The 14,919-nt window shown below is 39.7% G+C and overlaps 1 protein-coding gene across 5 annotated transcripts in view; it reads right to left on the bottom strand.

Annotated features, from left to right (window-relative positions):
• The window catches only part of DAAM1 (dishevelled associated activator of morphogenesis 1), a 144,739-nt gene that overhangs the window by 90,853 nt on the left and 38,967 nt on the right, over positions 1–14,919 (bottom strand). For 3 of the 5 annotated variants that reach the window (XR_011848841.1, XM_072115781.1, XM_072115784.1), the window contains exon 2: positions 11,288–11,336. The exons of 1 other annotated variant lie outside the window; for it this stretch is intronic. The gene's annotated coding sequence lies outside the window, so the exon portion shown is untranslated. Of the gene's footprint in view, positions 1–1,613; positions 1,848–11,287; positions 11,337–14,919 lie in introns of those variants that run through there. One more of the 5 variants, XM_072115782.1, reaches the window with a different exon arrangement.

The following is a 14,919-nucleotide window of genomic DNA, read 5'->3' as shown; positions in this document are numbered from 1 at the left end:
TTTAAGACTGGGGGATAAAACAAATGGTTGTATCAGATTTAAGCGTAAGGATTATTAGAGCAAATGGCTGGAGAATGGAGCAATATCCATCAGGAATCTCATGTACAATGACTGCATTATTAGAATGGCCGAGTCGCTAGAAGGGCATAAAACATTCCTGGCTGAATGTAATTTTGTTTTGCTCTTTAATCTTGATTTATTGAATGAGTGGTAGTGGTTGCTAGGTTTTCTATTCGTTCTATACTGGTTTATTGTTAATCCCCTGAGACAATCTGTGCAATTGCTAAAGGCTAGTGTGAGTAATGAGTTTCCCTCCGGTTAAGACTAATTAATTTGGTGCGGAGACTTGTTGAAATCTTCATACAACACCAAACAGTTCCTCCATCCATGCAGCATTACACGACAGATCTACTATAATCTCCATGGTAACAGACTTCCTGCTCAGAGCCGGGCCCACAAATTATGAGCGCCGCTCCGACACATGAAAACTACATTTCAGGAGATACAATGCGGTATGTTACGCGTGATAGAAACTAATTTCTTAAAATATGTGCTTTAAAGGGCAAGGGAAGAAAAGGATATCTTGTAAAACAAAAAAAATTGTTATCTCAAAGAAAATAAATGAATGAATGAATGAATGAATGAATGAATGTATGAATGTATGTATGTATGTATGTATGTATGTATGTATGTATACATGCATGCATGCGTGTATGTACGCATGTGTAAATCTATGTCTGCATGATTGTTTATGCGTGCGTGCGTGTGTACAGGTGGTCCCCTACTCAAGAACACTCGACTTACAGACGACCCCTATTTATCGGCGGACCTCTGAATATTGGTCATTTTCAGTACTTTAGCCCTAGGCTACAATAAAACAGCTAAACAGCTATTGTTAATACTGGTTCTTATGACAATCCAACATTTTTAAAATCCAATTGTCCCAGAGATTCAAAAAAAATTGGGGTTACAATCACTGCCTGTTCATATATATAGCGTGTCTTATGTATTGTACAGACATGTATTTGTGTGTCTGTTTATATGTAAATTTTAGTAACAATATTAATACAAAAGGTTGCAATGAAAACATAATATTTCCAAAATGAAAAATATAACCAGCACGATCACATCTGGAGAATTAAAAAAAAATAAAAAATCTTTATTCAAGTCATGAAAAAAAATAGTAGGTTTTATGGAGGGTACGCGGACCAGGTGACCTACGCATTTCACCAGTTTAACATAAAAACATTACAAGTGAGGAAGAATATTCTGTTTATGTTTTTTTTTTTTTTTTAATGCTACTAATAATCTCCACGTTGCCTAAAGTCACTGCTGCTATCTGTTGACAGGAACCTGTGGCCTTCAAGAGGTTTGCACAGCAGCCATAAAACGACTGTTTGCATTGCTAAATGATAGGAAGCTGTTAAGGTTACAATTTGATTACAACGGCGATTGGTAAGGATCATGCTATGTTTTTCTCTTTTTAGCATAGCTGGACTAATATATATATACACACACACACTATACTAGATAGTATTTGTACACTTCCAATAATTAGATCTATACATCCATCTATATACAGATATGTGCTTCTCTAGAGAATGCCTTCTTACCTGTTCAGAGGGCACCCTCCTCCCACACCCGGTCACATCTCCATATCAATACGTTCCATCCGAAATGATCAAAAAAAAAAAAAAAATCCCAACAATAGCATGGCAAGGAATTTTTCACACGCCTTCAGCCGTTTCCCATTTTAAAGCGTTCTCATTTCAAGTCCAAAAATGAATGTAAAAATCAGGATAAGGTTCCCCCCCCAGCCTTCTCCTCTAGCAGCGACACACAAAGTGACACAGCTGTGGCTGTTCATTGAAGCAATAGGGAATCCCTCCTCCTTATCTGAATAGCATAGTCGTCATTGGATGGCCTCAGCTAACCAGCCCATGGAAGGAAAGCCTCCCAGGCTAGCAGGCCTGCGTGATGGAGCTATGCAGATAGAGGTGTATGGAGAAATCCTAACACATGACAAGGCAGTTTTATCCCAGTCCCAACAACAGCTGTCTGCACCGCTCTCCACGCTATGGATCAGACAAGTAATTACAACATACAGCGTATTAGCATACAATCACTTATTAGTCAGCGTTCACACCTTCTTTTACCAGGCAGAAATTAATGGTTGTCTCCCAGGAGTATATACGCAGCTGGGTTTACACATTACAACACTGACCGAATCATAACATGTTAATAACCCTTTATTACAAGGTGGATTACCAGCTATCCTTGTTCATTTTTAACCAAAACGTTGGTTTTTATCATAGAGAAATAATGTGCAGATATAACCCTAATGATCATCAATGCATCTCATGGGCACAGTAACATTGAGTCCGGGTCCATAAAACCCGTTGGACACAATTCTGAAGGGTCTTCAAGGGTCTGGAAACATCTTATTCCTCTTTCCAACTGGAAATGGATACATGATCAGCTCCATAGAACAAGGCCATGTGGAGGTTATTAGGAATAGCAATGGAGAGTGTAAAGCCAGACATACATGAACAAGCCTATCCCACCGCCACGACAATCACCTGAGGATGACCAGAAGGCCCCATTCACATTAGACCACTAGTCAATAGGCGAGTTCCATGACTTATCTAATCTGGATGCTCAGCTTTAGCTTCAAAGGCAATTGCTAACAAACAAATCCACTACAGGTGGTCCCCTACTTAAGGACACCCGGCTTACAGACGGACCGCTCTGCCCCCTGTGACCTCTGGGGAGGCTCTCTGGATGTTACTATAGTCCCAGACTGCAATGATCAGCTGTAAAGTGTCTAACAAAGTTTTATTGATAATCCTTGGTCCCATTAAAGCAAAAAAAAAAAAAAGTTTATAATCCAATTGTCACTAGGACAAAAAGAAAATGTCTGGAGCCACAATTATAAAATATGCAGTTCAGACTTGCATACAAATTCAACTTAAGTACAAACCCAAGAAACCCATCTTGTACATAATTTGGGGACTGTCTGTACGAAAGAAGAGCAACATTGGGCCTTACCCCTATCCCGGATGTACACAAGCAAGTTTGGTCGTATCTGAGGGATTGTTCCACGTGTCTGTGGGATTTACTGATCCAAATGTAGGAATACTGAACTTTAATGCCAAGTTCAGTACAGAATTTCTTCATTTGGGCTGGTATATTGCACACCATGATGGAGTGAGTTTGTTGGAACAAACGCTTATGCACAGCAGGCCTTAGTGGAATATTTTAGAGTTTTAGTTGGACCACACGTTCTTTTGTCCTTCAAATTGCATAGGGTTTACCTCAGAATGTCATCTGTCAGGACTGCTAGTACCACAAACACATGAAGATATGTAAAGATCATATCACAGCAAGCACATGAGACATGACATAACCCTTCTAGATACCTACACACTATCCGTCATGTGCGGTAGATGTATATCACCAAGTGCCAAAAAAAAAAAAGTTAACAGCCAGTAGGATTTTCTGTTTAATTTAATACTGGATTCACACGGTTGTAAAATATACGCATTATACAGAACTTATTAATGCTACAAATCCTGACCGCAGGTCTAGTGATCAAATTGATCCTTTTGTTAAACTAGATTTGTGGTGGTTTTTTAAGCCCTTATCATATAGACATTATATTACGGTATATTAATCCTTCATACTGCTGCTTGTTACATTGGATGTATTTTATGAAGTTATTATCCCATAATACTTGTAGGGGAAAATATGTCCATTATACAAAGGAATATACCCCGATATAGAGGAACATTACGTCTCATAGACTGCTATGAGGCCATGATATTTATCCTAATAGTGCAACAAAACACCCCATTTTTTGTGTTCAAATCTCCTCAATGTACTGTTTCTTTATGCACCAAAAACAGTTCCAGTAAAAAAGCATAAAGAAATGGGAATATAAGAGCTGGACATCTACCATCAGTGATGTCCTTTAAAGGGGTGTTCCCATTTCAGCAAGTTATTGATTGTATGAAAAAAAGTTACAAAAATATATTGGAAAATTGAGTATCAATTCCTCATGGTTTTCTAGATCTCTGCTTGCTGTCACTCTATGGAAAGCTTCTCGTATGCTTCCTACCAGTGGACAGCAATGTGACCAAAGTCATGTGATGTCACACAGATGCAAAAGCCGTTAGTATCACACAGAGCAATCAGAGCTGCGTGTTATACATGAGCCGTGCACCTGTGTGACCTTGGGCAGATTTCTATCTACTGGAAGTACACATAGAGGCTTTCTATAGTAGGACAGCAAGCAGAGATCTAGAGAAAACTGTGAGGAATTGATAAAGGATGTATATTGGAAAACTGTGTAACTTCTCATTATACAAACAATAAAATGTATTTGCTGTAATGAGAACACCCCTTTAAGCCTCATGCACACCGATGTATTATGACTCCTTAGGTCACAATATGAGACGTTATTGGGTCATCTCCTTGTACTGTATGACTCAGATTTCTTTCTACAGCTTATATGAATCACTATTTAAGGCATACAGTTATACAGGACAGATTTCAGAGAAACATGCGACTTAACCAAATGCCTCAGTAAAACCCAATTTAAGCCCAAACTCATAACAATTCATCTTTCAAAGGCTCATCCATCACACTTCAATGACTAGTAACAAAATCCATACTAACCCGGCGTTACCTCTAAATATGGACATGGCGTTTACACTGGTAAGGGCTGGAGGAGCTGGCTATGCTCTTAGAAGGACATGGAATATTTTTTAATTTTAAGTCCGCATGAAAATGTTTACATTCTTCTGCCTAGAGCCGCGGTACATTCTGTCACCGCTATAGAAAATCCCTACAGTCTTACAGTCCACATTCCAGACACCAGGTATTCACAGATCGCTCTAAACTAACAATTCTTCCATACATCCAGGATTAGACACTTTGCGGCTGCAAAAACAATATTTGCTAAAGCTGAAGATTCAGATAGCCAAAATGTATGAAAGGAGGTAATTTAATATATGGCCGGTAAATAGAATGTTTTTTCCGAAAATGGGCCGTTTAGCCCACTGCTCATAATCCGCAGAGTTACCGGTATCACAGCAAAATGTGGGTCTATTTACATTAATAATAATAACAATAATAATAATAATAATATGGCCCCTATTATAGCTCATAGGGGTCAGTAGTCATCTCAGAATCCTGGGATCTCTGAGCAAATCTAACAGAAGTGTCATGAGTGTCATTTATGGTGTTACTCAGGATTATTCTGCATACAATATAACTATAGAGAACATTCTATTTAGAATCATCCAGTAAGAACATTTATACTGGAATAGGAGTCTATGATTGATGGAAGCCATTGTATACCTGTATGGTAGCCTCCAGCAGAGATGTTGGTACTGAAAGCTTCCGGGTGTAAACCTATGATGGATTCGGTAATAAAAATAGCCTTATATGAGGAAACTAGCACAACATTTGTATAGCAGCCATAGAGCAGAAGGTGATGTGTATTTGCATTCAAACATTCTACAGTCACTGTTAGACCGTTATCTCTGCACCAAAAATCTCACCCAATTGTTATAGATATTTTAGGCCCATTCAACCTCTGCCCACGGTGCTTGTTTACAGGGGATAATACAGGCGGTCGCCTACTTAAGAACACCCGACTTACAGACAGACTCCTCTTCCCACTGTGACCTCTGGTAAAGCTCCCTGGATGATTTACTTTAGTCCCAGACAGCAATAATCAGCTGTAAGGTGTCTATAATGAAGCTTTATTGATAATCCTTGGTCCCATTAGAGCAAAAATTTTTGAAAGTCCAATTGTCACTGAGGCAAAAAAATATATACCGTATATTGTCTAGTGCTAAAATTATAAAATATACAGTAAAGACATATACAAATTCAACTTAAGAACAAACCTAAAGAAAACTCATCTTATAAGTAACCCGGGGACTGCCTGTACAATTATTTAGGTAAAAGTATGTTGGGGGGGAATTTCCCATTTTAATCCGTATGCTAATGAGGCACTTGATGGAATCAGATCATGTTCTTAGCACCTAGATCCATCTCTGCCATATAAGCAAGAGAATTGTTTTCGTAGAAGTGTGCAGCAACAGTAGAAGGAGAAAGAAGTGGTCCAGGCAGGAATAAAAGTGCTTTGCCCTGAGGACACGATTTTGACTAGTCTTATCCCTTATTAAACTTATTTTTTAAACGCCAGTCTTAAAATATCCCCTACACCGGCGCTCTACTAAGAAGTTCTGGCCTGCGGACACAATCTAAGCAAGTTTGGACCCAAGACCAGGTCTTAAAGGGGTGTTCCCAACTGGGCATTTGCCTTTAATTTTATTCATCTGCAATACATATACATTTTTTCAATTGGGTGTTATTAAAAAAAAAAAAAAAAAAAAAATTACCCATGAGAAGATAATTTCCCATAACATGACCTATTGAACCCAGCCCGACTGCCTGGAATCATTAACACAGGACGGCTGTGGGACGTACAGTAATCCCTGTAGATTTCACAAAAACTATTTGTTTCTTTGTGTAATCACTACAGCATCGGCGGTCGTATCCAATGACAGAAGGTCTCATTTCTAAGGGACATTATCTTCACACCGTTGAAAAATTTTGAATAACTTCCAGTTGAAGAAATATATGTATATGGCTGATGAATTGAAATAAATATCAATGCCCAGATTATAGACTATAGTAAATGCGGTAGGCCTGGGCGATAATCCCCCTAAGTGCTCATTGCACAAAGCGGCGGAAAAAAAAAACACGGAAACTGGCGAGGATGGGGAGATTTATGTGCCAGTTTTTTGGTAGAGAAGGAAAAATGAATTTCCCCCATTGATGGAGGCCTTCTTTTTGACTCACAGCAACTACATAGTGGTATATAGTGATACTGTGATCACCCCTGGAGGGAATCTTTTGTTACAGGATTTAGAATAACCCTTTTCTGAACTGTACTAAATTTAGTTGTACAACCTCCGTGCCAGAGAATCCAGTAAAAAGCAAGTGTACTCAAGATTCTTGGAGGGTTACATGTAACTTTTCAGAGCCAAGATCGACACAATAGGATTCCACAATTTTTGGCTTACAGCTCTATAGAGAAAATATTAGGATATTGGCCTCAGCTATATATATCTGCAAAGACCTGGCTGCAGGTGAGAAAAAAAGAGCATGACGGTAAAATTAAAGTGGTGCTGCGGGTTGCTATAGTAACCATCTACGTAACGTTTCTCAATCCCAGTAACCCCATGGGCTACAACAGCGACATGATTAACATAGGAGAATAGAAGAAATGATGCAAAATAAAACCTGCTGTTCTATATAAAGCATGACCCCCATATGAGGCAGGTGTTACACCGACTATTATTACCAATCGTTGCCGCTTTTTGGGTGACAAACGTAAAACTGTATTATATGTCTGATCCCACTAATCCTCGTAACCCAGAGGCTTCTGTATCCCAAATTCCTCAAAAGTCAGCACTAATACCTCCCAACGGGAAGAGAGTAGAGTTCCCAAATAGGATGACAGTAGGATGCAAATCTATACAAGGTTTCCCCTAAAATATAGCAATATATACCACAGAACCCTGAGGCAAATGCACCTTATTTTTAGGTGTAACAATCTGTCATCATCGCTCAACTTAAAGAATTATTAGCCGATTTTTATAGAATTAAACTACTGGCCTGATCAGGTAGGCTACGAAATGTCCTTCCTAGAAATTCCTCTTTATGTGAAATTTCACCCATTTACAGATTTAAAAAATGGCTTCCAGAGGCAAATGCAAATGAGTTGGGAAGATTCATTAACTACCAGAAGAGAGTCACTTTGAGAAGCTGGAGGAGTGTTTCAATTTAGACCACGATCCTTGGTTCTATAGCACCTAGAAGAAAGCTTTTGGAATCTTATCAAGACTTGTGGTTCTAAGAGTTACAGAACTGGAGATACTGGCGGATAAAAACATAGGTGCTTTTTCCAGCTTCTCAGAATATACAGGACACTTCTGAGGTCATATATATATATATATCACACACACACACACTTAAAATAGGGTTTGTTTGTTTTAAATGGGTATTTCATATGGCGGGTGCTAGTAGTTTTATAAAGCAAAATATGGTGATAGAGACCCATTTTTAGCACTCCCCCAGTCCCCATAGAGCAGTGATGGCGAACCTTTTGGAGACAGAGTGCCCAAACTACAAGCTAAAACCACTTATTTAACGTGAAGTGCCAACATGATTTTTTAAGAAGTAACTTATCGCTTCCTGTACTTCCACATCAAAACCTTCTCACTTTTCCCGCAGTTCCAAACAGCCAATAAAGTGTCACTTTAAAATAACATTGAGAGCAGCATCTCTTAAGTTTCCTGGGACTGCAGAAAGGTTTGATGGATTTGGTCATATTTGGTGAACTCTGTCCTGGGCCAATGGTCTGAGTGCCCACAAAAATGGTTCCGAGTGCCACTTCTGGCACCTGTGCCATAGGTTCGCCACCACTGCCATAGACATAGTACATACTCTGCCAAAGTGTTTTTTCAAATATATGAATAACTCCCCACAATCGGGATAGGCTGTAGAGGAGCAGGGGGCGTTGCTAAGCCAAGTGATGGGTGTTTTCATATATTTGAAAAGGACACATGGAGGAGCGATATCCCAAGGGTGGGGGGGGGGAAACTGCTCCTTTCCAGCCACTCCCAGGGGACGAGTGCCTAGTCACACAGCAGATGCTAATGAAAGGTACAATATAACATATCTTTTTTTCTGTAAAACCAATTTTTAATACAAAAACACTTGTATGTACTATGCTCTGTGGGGACTGGGGTTGTGCTAAAAATGGGTCTCCTGGTGACAGGTTCCCTTTAAATATCTTTCATTCCTGCACAGCTGCTCCATACAATACTGTACATTGATGACGTAACACTAATGTGCCAGCTGTAGCCAATAACAGACCTCAATAGTCATATGTGATTGCTTAGGCCAGTGACCTGTGGGTCCGGAGCAGCAGCAGTGGAGCAATGTGAGATTAAAAAAATGTATTACAAGCTTCTCTAGGCTTTATCCAGTTTCCTGCTCTACAGCCATGACTGAAAAACCTCAGACAATCTTATACTATATTCAAAGACGATTTATTGTTTTATCCTGTCTTCCACCACCACTAGGGGGAGCTTATTGCAAATAGTTTTAATGCTTTTTAAATACTGGATATTTGAGAGCCACCAGTTTTACAATTAAGCACAACATTTTTTGACATAATTTGGATGCAAAGTAATAAAATGAGACATTATGCAACAACTCTATAAGCCAATAACCATGTGGTTAAAAGTCACATACAGAGAGCAGAGGACCCCGCCGGAGAGGCTCGGTGCCTAAACACATTAATTTTCTTTTTGATACAGGTTCCCTATGGAAAACAAGTCTTGTGTGAAGGGGTCATTTATTTTTACAACAGGAGCTCTTCAAACAGTCTGAATGTTACAGTGGATACAATTAGAAGCATGCCTAGGTCACCGCTGACTTCAAAAGGGGAACAAGCCTTTAACAAGCAAACCTGAAATGCTAACCAGACACGACATTTCATCAGCGATCTGCTGGGGGGGCAGCAATGTTCTGCATTAGCACAGGAACAGATTTATCAGCGCCAAGAGCTGATAAATCCCCCCAGACATTTAACCCTTGGTGTAAACCCAACCTCATATGCAGAACGGAGCGTGTTATAGTGCTGGTTATTATTTTTTTTTTTGGGTAACCTAAAAAATACTTAAAGGGCTTGAACAGTAGCTGTGCTGCAGTACCCAGTTCCGTCACTATGGATGGAGCCGTCTCCTTCTGTAACAAAACAAATAACAGCCACAGATCACTATAACAGGCACCTGCAGACATTTCTATAGGTCCCTTATACACTCCACTCCATTCAGTGAGGTGGCTTAGTGATTAGCATTACAGCCTTGCAACCCTGGGTTCAAGCCCCAGGGTCAACAAAGAGATTGTATGTTCTCTCCGTGTTTGCGTGGGTTTCCTCCGGTTTCCTCCCACACTGATTAGATTGTGAGACCCATTGAGGACAGGGACTGATTTGACAAGGAATTTATTATTATTCAAACCCTGTTTACTGATGCAATGCCCAAAAATTGAGAAGGGGGTCAAAACCCTATATTGTGATTGCAGAAGTAGCAGTGTGGTCAACCCCAGTGAGACCCTTTTATGACTGTTGATAGACAAGTGTCAACTGGGGGATTTGCAAGGTGATTTAGAGGGAACCTGTGAGCAGCATTAACACAGTTTGCTCCAAGAGTCACTTTTCATCTTAGATGAGTCATTCTGATGAGGCTGGAGGGGATCATTATTTAATATACCACCATATTGGGTTCCATAGCACATAGCACCATGCTTTTGGTGTAATTTTAAAGATCAGGAATTTCATCGGAGTAGTGGTTGTGTAAGTAACTGAATTAGAGATACAGGAAGTTCAAGATATAGATGGGAATCAGATCTTATTTGGCAGCTAGCATTCCAAAAGCCAGGTGTGGTGTGAAAGATGGGAATACTAAAAAAGGATATTTTGCACTCTACATTTGGAGGCTGTTCGTTTAATGGTATAAAAGCAAGTGACAGGTTCCAAAGCTAATGAAGTGCATCACTGAATTTCCCAATATATCTTTAAGTTCCACATTTGGCAAGTTGTCAATTTACTCTTCCACTATAAATCACAATTAAAAATAAATGTAGTTCTCCTCTCCATGCTGAAGGAATAGAAACTTAATACACTAGCGAGTTATAGAATGCTTTACAGATGCTGAGGAATTTTAATATATGAGGATTTTCATATACAGGAAGTCCCCGGGTTATGTACAAGATAGGTTCATTGGGTTTCTATTTAAGTTGAATATATATTTTATAAATTGTAGCTCTAGACAAAAAAATTTTTTGGCATTAGAATTTTAAAAATTTTGGGCAGTGATGGGGCCAAGGATCATCAGTCAAAATTCATTACAGACATTACAGCTGATCATTGCAGTCTGGGACTATAGTAAAGCATCCAGAGAGCTTCACCAGAAGTTACAGTGGGCAGAGAGGTCCGTCTGTAACTAGGGGTCGTCTGCAAGTCGGGTGTCCTTAAGTCGGAGGCCGCCTTGTTTTAGTCCTTAGAAAATATATACTTTTCCTTCTTGGTAAATTTCATTAACTGCTATAATATGCTAAGGAGATGAAGTGAAGACATGACATTCTGCACAAAAGGATAAGGAAAGTGTAACTAGACCACTCTAGATTGTTCACTTACCCAAGTCCTTCTACTCTTCACAGCTCAGAGACAATATTCACACGGGTGTCTGAAAATAAAAAAAGAAGACATTTGTTTTTTTACATTGGCCCTATACTACATTTCAAAGATAAACTCCATACATCAGTCACAACTAAAACACAACAAGTATTTTTCAGTATGTCTGCAGAACCTGCCTAAACATTGTGTACATTACGGACATTACTAATATACTTTGTCCTTCAACTTGTCTCAAGATCTCTGATAATCATGAATCATCCATAGCATAAGGCAAATACATAATGGAGAACAGAGATGAAATCTCATCTAAACTCCAACCTAAAAAAAACACATACAACTAACCCCTATATTTCCAGCAGTGAACCGGGTGCATCAGTTGAGCATTGTCTTGTAGACAAGAATGACCAGTTCCCCAGCATAGATGACAAATATTTGTAACATACAAAAATGACACTTTGAATTGTTCACATTGCTTCAAAGAAATACATTTTTCTCTCATTGTTTCACTGCAGCCAATTGGCAAGATCAGAAAAAGTAAAGTTTTTTTTGCTCATTAATGTACACTCTTGATATATCACACGGTCGTAAGTATTCAGACCCTTTGCTGTGATACTCATATTTAACTTGCATGCTGTCAGTTTCCTTCTGATCTTGATAGTTCTACTCCTTCATTGGAGACCAGTGTGTTTAATTTAACTGACTGGACTCAATTAGGAAAGGCGCACACCTGTCTATATAAAGACCTCACAGCTCATGTAGCATGTCAAAGCACTGGAGAATCATGAGGTCTAAGGAACTGCCCAAGGAGCTCAGAGACAAAACTGTGGCACAAATCTGGCACAAATCTGGCACAGATCTGGCACAGATCTGGCTAAGCTTACAAAAAAGAATTTCTGAAGCACTCGAGGTTTCTAAGATTATGGTCTCCATAATCCTTAAATGGAATAAGTTTGGTACAAACACAACCTTTCCTCAAACTGGTCATCCAGCCACACTAAGCTATGATGGGAGAAGAGCCTTGGCGAGAGAGGTAAAGAAGAACCCCAGGATCACTGTGGCTGAACTCCAGAGATGCAGTAGGGAGATATATGAAGACATATGAAAGCTGCATACAGTTTACAAAAAAAACACATGAAGGACTCCACTATGAGAAATAAGATTCTCTGGACTGATGAGACGAAGATTGAACTTTTTGGTGTGAATTCTAAGCGGTTTGTGTGGAGAAAACCAGGCACTGCTCTTCACCTGCCAAATACAATCCCAACAGTGAAACATGGTGGTGGCAGCTGCAGGAACAGGGCAACTGGTTGCAACTAAAGGAAAGATGAATGCTGCCAAGTACAGTGATATCCTGGATGAAAACCTCTTCCAGAGTGCTCTGGACCTCAGATTGGGACAAAGGTTTATCTTCCAACAAGACAATGACCCTAAAATAACAAAGCTGTGGCTTCAGAACAACTCTGTGACCATTCCTAACTGGCCCAGACATAGCCCGGACCTAAACCAAACTGAGCATCTCTGGAGAGACTTGAAAAAGAGGCAGAATATCCCCAAACCCAGGTGTGAAAAACTTTAGTCATTCCCAAGACGACTCATGGCTCTATTAGCTCAAAAGGGGATTCTACTCAATACTGAGCAAAGGGCCTGAATGACCATATGATATTTCAGTTTTTCTTGGGGAGCAGAGTGAATATTAATAAGCAAAAAAAAAAAAAAAAAAAACTTATGATCTTGCCAATTGGTTGCAAGAAAACAAAGTGAAAAATTTAAAGGGGTCTGAATGCTTTCCTTATCCTCTATAAGTCCCCCTGATTCACCTTGGACTTCTGCATTTCGATGGAGCACAGGACAGAGCTCCCGCCAATGCCACCAATACCTCTATAGAACTTCCAGATAAGCTTATAGAGACTGAAACCTGGTAATGCTCAATTCGCCTGACTGTGGGGGGTACAACAGTGGAGTGGCCCTCCCGTCATACATTTTGCCCTTTATAGTTGCAATTAAACATTCAACCCCAATGTAAACTACGTGGACTTGCTTGGGTTTCATCACACACTCCAAAACACGTGGATAGGTTTTTGGCTTCACATGAAATTGGCCTATGCGTAACAATCTATTCAAATTATCCAATGGGAGAATGGGCTATAGCATGGCCAAACAGGTTGTTGTAATATGTTAAATAAATGTAAAAAATGAGAAAAAACATTGAGAAATAGAAGCAGCCACAGCAGGAATGAAGATCCGGGAATGCCTTGATAGCAGCACAGATTCTACTAGTTCCATCTTGTCTGCCAGACACCACAAAGACAGTCTGACGTGAAAATGTTCTGACAGTCAACTCACTATGTTATCTGCAAACACCTCGGAAAGGTCATGGTGGAAACATCCAGCTCTCAAATTATCAGCCGTCAATACAGTACATAGCAACTTGAAATTGAGCAGCAAATACACCAAAAGGTTGGAGATTTGATTGTCACCTATTACTTGACCATTCATATTTGAGGTTTCCCTTGATTGCCCAAAAAATAAAAATCTGTAATGGTATAGCCCAACACTGTGGGAACCATGTGAAACCTAAATAAAATTAAAAGACCATTGAAAAAAAAAAAGACCATTTCCTCTCACTGAAGCCAAAATTCAATGAATCAAAAATACACTCTATACATAGTTAATCTGGTAAATTACTAGCTGCAAACGTCTAGCTTTTAATGCAATATCTACATAGGTGTATTTAGGCTACTTTCCAACAACCACCACTCCAGTGGTTTAATGGTACATTGTGTTTGCTATCTGTGTATAAAGGCTAATGGATATTTATAAACTCCTCGAAAACCCTTGTTCAAGTATGCTAGCACAGCTGGAAACAGTTTGGCCGATTAGAGAATATAAAAACTGAGCCTTGGAGCTGGTTGAGAATCTGGAGCACCCCATTTGTTTTTTCTATGAAACTCTCAGAAAGCCAGAAAAAAAAAAGAACTTTCACGTGAAGCTCGACGGTCTATTCTTGTTCTTAGAAATGAAGGTCATTCCATGCGACCAATTGCCAAGAAACTGAAGATTTCTTACAACAGTGTGTACTACTCCCTTCAGAGGAGAGCACAAACAGTAGAAAGAGAAGTGGGAAGCCCCTCTGCACAACTAAGCAACAAGACAAGTACATTAGACTCTCTAGTTTGAGAAACTGACACCTCACAGGGTCCTCAACTTCAGGGCAGAGTGGCAAACAAAAAGCCATATCCGAGACTGGCTCATAAAAAGGACAAGATTAATATGGGCAAAAGAACACAGACGAAGATTGGAGAAAAGTGTTATTACTCCATTCTGCAATGCCATACCCTGTGGACAGCGCTTGATTGGAGCCAAATTCACCCTACAACAGGACAATGACCCAAAGCACCTCCAAATGATGCATGGTCTTCTATCTGTAATGGTGCCGCCCAGGCACCAGATCTCAACCCCATTGAGCAACTTGATCGTATGGTGCGCAAAATATGCCCATCAAGCCGATCCAACTTGTGGGAGGGGCCTCTGGAAGCATGGGGTGAATTTTATTCAGATTACCTCAGCAAATTAACAGCTAGCAAGCCAAAGGTCTGCCATGCTGTAACTGCTACAAAGGGAGTATTGTTTCG

This window comes from Engystomops pustulosus, chromosome 7, assembly GCF_040894005.1.
Source record: "Engystomops pustulosus chromosome 7, aEngPut4.maternal, whole genome shotgun sequence".
Lineage (NCBI taxonomy): Eukaryota > Metazoa > Chordata > Amphibia > Anura > Leptodactylidae > Engystomops > Engystomops pustulosus.
The sequence above is the reverse complement of the archived record's forward strand: the minus strand, read 5'-3'. Positions and strand labels throughout refer to the sequence as shown.